This window comes from Macrosteles quadrilineatus, unplaced genomic scaffold (assembly GCF_028750875.1).
Source record: "Macrosteles quadrilineatus isolate MER2022 unplaced genomic scaffold, UCM_ALF_1.0 Scaffold_1__1_contigs__length_201487025, whole genome shotgun sequence".
In the NCBI taxonomy this organism is placed as follows: domain Eukaryota; kingdom Metazoa; phylum Arthropoda; class Insecta; order Hemiptera; family Cicadellidae; genus Macrosteles; species Macrosteles quadrilineatus.
The window spans coordinates 180236179-180243362 of NW_026542594.1; positions in this window are offsets into that span (position 1 = coordinate 180236179).

Genomic DNA, 7184 nt, shown 5'->3' on the forward strand with positions numbered 1-7184 from the left:
ATTTCATTCAACCTGTTTTGTTTGTATAACAATAACTTTTGCGATCCATCACCTTCCATCACTCCTACCCCTAAATTTGAGGATACCCTTAACACAAAAAAATAAACGGTATCAGCAATCTAACACATACTTTCTCCCATAAGCTTGTCAACAACCTTTATCATGGGTAAGCAGTGGGAGTAACTATGATAATTTCGTAGGAAAAAATCAGAATAGTTGCTATAACTTTTGAACCGTAATTGTTACAGCAATGGGGGGTTGCATTATTTTGTTTAGAATTGTGCATAGCCCAAGGGAAATATGAAAATTAAATGATATAGTATTGCATTGTCATCCATTTGTGATTCACGTTTCAAATTTCAAGGCTCTAGCTCATCAGGAACTCCATTTGAAATTGATATCAAAATTTGTAGGAAAGCTAGCTAATAAAACAAGCCCATGGGGCGTAGCCCAAGGGAAATGTTAAAATTAAATGATATAATATTGCATTGTCTTCCATTTGTGAGCTATGTTTCAAGTCTCTAGCTCATCGGGAAGTATCAAAATTTGCAAGAAAGCGAGTTAATAAAAACAAGCCCATGGGGCGTAGCCCAAGGGAAATATGAAAATTAAATGATATAATATTGCATTGTCTTCCATTTGTGAGCTATGTTTCAAGTCTCTAGCTCATCAGGAAGTTAGTATAAAATTTATTGCAAAATTTGTACCGGACAAGAAAGCAAGCTAATAAAAAGGTTTTAAAAATAGCCTATAGAATATGCAAGGCAAAAGTAATGTGGCTGAGAAAAATTTTATAAAACTTGTAGTTTGTAGGGCGTTTGTAGTTTTATGTACTACATTGAGGGTTTAGCAAGAGACACAATAGTGAAATGGAAGAGGGAATCAACCATTAACTCCAGTTTGCGCTTTCTAATTCCATACTTTTATTTATATACTTCGTTACAATGTTAAAATAATACTGTTTTCAGGTTAGTTATCTTTAAATTAAGTTCAGGCATTATTACATTCTTGAGAGATCCAAGCTTAAATTCTAAAGTTTTACAGTTAAAAAGTGAGCTTAAAACTGCATGCAAGGGGTGCATCTTTTAGTGAATGAATCATACAATAACCAAATGCATTATACTGTTATGACATTGTTATTTATAGGCTACAGCCTTGATTTCTTAAATATTACTTAGAAATTTTAAACTAGAGTAAACTCCAACTCAATCAGACCCTTCTCTATACTAGAACCTCTGTACTTTCAGAAGTTAACACAAATAAATGGATATGCTTCAAAGCCTCATATTATAGGTTCAAAACAAGTCGACTACAGTGCTGTACTAGTAAATGAAGGAATACAGCGATGGCATCCGTATGTACCAAACAGGTAATGACTTGTTTGTTTAAGTGCTTTTGTTTGCTGTGTAAATGGATAAAGCTTAATGTATTCGCAAGTGTACGAGTCATGCATAGCCTGTGACTTCTGAAAATATTAAAGTTCGATCCAAACGTATCTGAATGAGTGGAGGTCTTCCGTATAGTTAGTTGTGATTATCTGAAAATAAATCCTTAGTTTGGTTTTGAGTTTTTTACAAGATGATTGACAGTTGAATCATAATTATACAATATCAATTTTACAACAGGTTTGATTCAATATAAACATCCATTGTAGTTCTTGAGAAGGCAAAACTTTGGTCCAAGATGCGCAAAATCTAAATATTGTAATCTGAACTCATTACAGTGTAGGCTTACTGTACACACAAAACAAGTGATTTTAATACAGCAATATTTTTTTAGGTAAATAAATGAATGTTTGCTGGTGCATGAGCATTGAGCAAGAGTACAACATTGCTTATAGTACAGCGATAAATGCTAATTTAAAATAATTTTTACATCAGAGGTCTACAATAATTTTTAACAAAATACTACAGCTGTAATTTCTACTATAAAAAAATGTAATCATAACCAAATTGTCTACGGGATGCAACCAACAAACAGCAGTGTGGGAACGGCATTCCCACTCTGCTTTTAGCCCCGTTTACACGACCCGTTCCTGTTCCTTGTCCCGACCGCCCTGTCAGTGATCTCCCACCTGGTCAACAGAGCGTTGTATTTACGTGACTTGTTCTCTGCGCTCGATCTGAGCTCAGTGTGTTGCTTTTCTTAGTTGGAGAACGTCATTATTAGAATGTAAAAAGTAGTTTTTTGGAAGTTTTTTCAAGTGTAGGCTTAAATATAAAGCTTGAGAAGTGTCCCACAACAGTTTGTAAGATTTGTACACTTCTATCATTTCTGTTAAAATGTTAAAATGTAACATGTAAATATGTAAAATGTAAAAATGTAGACGACGACGACGACGACGACGACGACGACGACGACAACGACGACGACGACGACCAGGTCAGTTGCAAGGGAATGACTTGATCGTAAAACATGTTAAAATGTAACATGTAAAAATGTAACATGTGGAAATATAAGAAGTTAAAATGTAACATGTTAAAATCAGTTGCAAGGGAATGACTTGATCGTAAAACATGTTAAAATGTAACATGTAAAAATGTAACATGTGGAAATATAAGAAGTTAAAATGTAACATGTTAAAATGTAACATTTTAAAATGTAACATGCTTAAATGTAACGTGTTAAAATGTAACATATTAAAATGTAACATGTAAAAATGTAACATGTAAAATTGTAACCTTTTAAAATGTAACATGCTTAAAGGTAACTTGTTAATATGTAACACATTAAAAACGTTATGAGTACTGGTATGAGTAAAAGTTTTTATGTCAGCTTGGTGGTTGAGTGATTATAGTACTGCTGTAATCAGAAGGTAGCTGGTTTGATTCTATGTTACTTTGTTTGTATTACCCGTCACTAGTTTGGTATTACTAATTTAATTAATCTTTGTCACAGGTGTACGTGGCTGCTGGGCTGGCCAATGCTGACAGTTTTATCCGAAAGTTCCCTGATGGCTACAGTACCATTCTGGGGGAGAGAGGAGTTACCGTGTCTGGGAGCCAGAAACAGAGGATAGCTATCGCCCGCGCTCTACTGAAAATCCCATCCATCCTCATACTAGACGAGGCTACCAGGTCAGTTGCAAGGGAATGACTTGATCGTAAAACATGTTAAAATGTAACATGTAAAAATGTAACATGTGGAAATATAAGAAGTTAAAATGTAACATGTTAAAATGTATCGTGTTAAAATGTAACATTTTAAAATGTAACATGCTTAAATGTAACGTGTTAAAATGTAACATATTAAAATGTAACATGTAAAAATGTAACATGTAAAATTGTAACCTTTTAAAATGTAACATGCTTAAAGGTAACTTGTTAAAATGTAACATATTAAAAACGTTATGAGTACTGGTATGAGTAAAAGTTTTTATGTCAGCTTGGTGGTTGAGTGATTATAGTACTGCTGTAATCAGAAGGTAGCTGGTTTGATTCTATGTTACTTTGTTTGTATTACCCGTCACTAGTTTGGTATTACTAATTTAATTAATCTTTGTCACAGGTGTACGAGGCTGCTGGGCTGGCCAATGCTGACAGTTTTATCGGACAGTTCCCTGATGGCTACAGTACCATTCTGGGGGAGAGAGGAGTTACCGTGTCTGGGGGCCAGAAACAGAGGATAGCTATCGCCCGCGCTCTACTGAAAATCCCATCCATCCTCATACTAGACGAGGCTACCAGGTCAGTTGCAAGGGAAAGACTTGATCATAAAAAATGTTAAAATGTAACATGTAAATATGTAAAATGTAAAAATGTAGACGACGACGACGACGACGACGACGACGACGACGACGACGACGACGACGACGACGACGACGACGACGACGACGACGACGACGACGACGACGACGACGACGACGACGACGACGACGACGACGACGACGACGACGACGACGACGACGACGACGACGACGACGACGACGACGACGACGACGACGACGACGACGACGACGACGACGACGACGACGACGACGACGACGACGACGACGACGACGACGACGACGACCAGGTCAGTTGCAAGGGAATGACTTGATCGTAAAACATGTTAAAATGTAACATGTAAAAATGTAACATGTGGAAATATAAGAAGTTAAAATGTAACATGTTAAAATGTAACATGCTTAAATGTAACGTGTTAAAATGTAACATATTAAAATGTAACATGTAAAAATGTAACATGTAAAATTGTAACCTTTTAAAATGTAACATGCTTAAAGGTAACTTGTTAAAATGTAACACATTAAAAACGTTATGAGTACTGGTATGAGTAAAAGTTTTTATGTCAGCTTGGTGGTTAAGTGATTATAGTACTGCTGTACTCGCCTTGTAATTAGAAGGTAGCTGGTTTGATTCTATGTTACTTTGTTTGTATTACCTGTCACTAGTTTGGTATTACTAATTTAATTAATCTTTGTCACAGGTGTACGAGGCTGCTGGGCTGGCCAATGCTGACAGTTTTATCGGACAGTTCCCTGATGGCTACAGTACCATTCTGGGGGAGAGAGGAGTTACCGTGTCTGGGGGCCAGAAACAGAGGATAGCTATCGCCCGCGCTCTACTGAAAATCCCATCCATCCTCATACTAGACGAGGCTACCAGGTCAGTTGCAAGGGAATGACTTGATCGTAAAACATGTTAAAATGTAACATGTAAAAATGTAACATGTGGAAATATAAGAAGTTAAAATGTAACATGTTAAAATGTAACATTTTAAAATGTAACATGCTTAAATGTAACGTGTTAAAATGTAACATATTAAAATGTAACATGTAAAAATGTAACATGTAAAATTGTAACCTTTTAAAATGTAACATGCTTAAAGGTAACTTGTTAAAATGTAACACATTAAAAACGTTATGAGTACTGGTATGAGTAAAAGTTTTTATGTCAGCTTGGTGGTTGAGTGATTATAGTACTGCTGTAATCAGAAGGTAGCTGGTTTGATTCTATGTTACTTTGTTTGTATTACCCATCACTAGTTTGGTATTACTAATTTAATTAATCTTTGTCACAGGTGTACGTGGCTGCTGGGCTGGCCAATGCTGACAGTTTTATCCGAAAGTTCCCTGATGGCTACAGTACCATTCTGGGGGAGAGAGGAGTTACCGTGTCTGGGAGCCAGAAACAGAGGATAGCTATCGCCCGCGCTCTACTGAAAATCCCATCCATCCTCATACTAGACGAGGCTACCAGGTCAAATGCAAGGGAATGACTTGATCGTAAAACATGTTAAAATGTAACATGTAAAAATGTAACATGTGGAAATATAAGAAGTTAAAATGTAACATGTTAAAATGTAACGTGTTAAAATGTAACATTTTAAAATGTAACATGCTTAAATGTAACGTGTTAAAATGTAACATATTAAAATGTAACATGTAAAAATGTAACATGTAAAATTGTAACCTTTTAAAATGTAACATGCTTAAAGGTAACTTGTTAAAATGTAACATATTAAAAACGTTATGAGTACTGGTATGAGTAAAAGTTTTTATGTCAGCTTGGTGGTTGAGTGATTATAGTACTGCTGTAATCAGAAGGTAGCTGGTTTGATTCTATGTTACTTTGTTTGTATTACCCGTCACTAGTTTGGTATTACTAATTTAATTAATCTTTGTCACAGGTGTACGAGGCTGCTGGGCTGGCCAATGCTGACAGTTTTATCGGACAGTTCCCTGATGGCTACAGTACCATTCTGGGGGAGAGAGGAGTTACCGTGTCTGGGGGCCAGAAACAGAGGATAGCTATCGCCCGCGCTCTACTGAAAATCCCAACCATCCTCATACTAGACGAGGCTACCAGGTCAGTTGCAAAGGAAAGACTTGATCATAAAAAATGTTAAAATGTAACATGTAAATATGTAAAATGTAAAAATGTAGACGACGACGACGACGACGACGACGACGACGACGACGACGACGACGACGACGACGACGACGACGACGACGACGACGACGACGACGACGACGACGACGACGACGACGACGACGACGACGACGACGACGACGACGACGACGACGACGACGACGACGACGACGACGACGACGACGACGACGACGACGACGACGACGACGACGACGACGACGACGACGACGACGACGACGACGACGACGACGACGACGACGACGACGACGACGACGACGACGACGACGACGACGACGACGACGACGACGACGACGACGACGACGACGACGACGACGACGACGACGACGACGACGACGACGACGACGACGACGACGACGACGACGACGACGACGACGACGACGACGACGACGACGACGACGACGACGACGACGACGACGACGACGACGACGACGACGACGACGACGACGACGACGACGACGACGACGACGACGACGACGACGACGACGACGACGACGACGACGACGACGACGACGACGACGACGACGACGACGACGACGACGACGACGACGACGACGACGACGACGACGACGACGACGACGACGACGACGACGACGACGACGACGACGACGACGACGACGACGACGACGACGACGACGACGACGACGACGACGACGACGACGACGACGACGACGACGACGACGACGACGACGACGACGACGACGACGACGACGACGACGACGACGACGACGACGACGACGACGACGACGACGACGACGACGACGACGACGACGACGACGACGACGACGACGACGACGACGACGACGACGACGACGACGACGACGACGACGACGACGACGACGACGACGACGACGACGACGACGACGACGACGACGACGACGACGACGACGACGACGACGACGACGACGACGACGACGACGACGACGACGACGACGACGACGACGACGACGACGACGACGACGACGACGACGACGACGACGACGACGACGACGACGACGACGACGACGACGACGACGACGACGACGACGACGACGACGACGACGACGACGACGACGACGACGACGACGACGACGACGACGACGACGACGACGACGACGACGACGACGACGACGACGACGACGACGACGACGACGACGACGACGACGACGACGACGACGACGACGACGACGACGACGACGACGACGACGACGACGACGACGACGACGACGACGACGACGACGACGACGACGACGACGACGACGACGACGACGACGACGACGACGACGACGACGACGACGACGACGACGACGACGACGA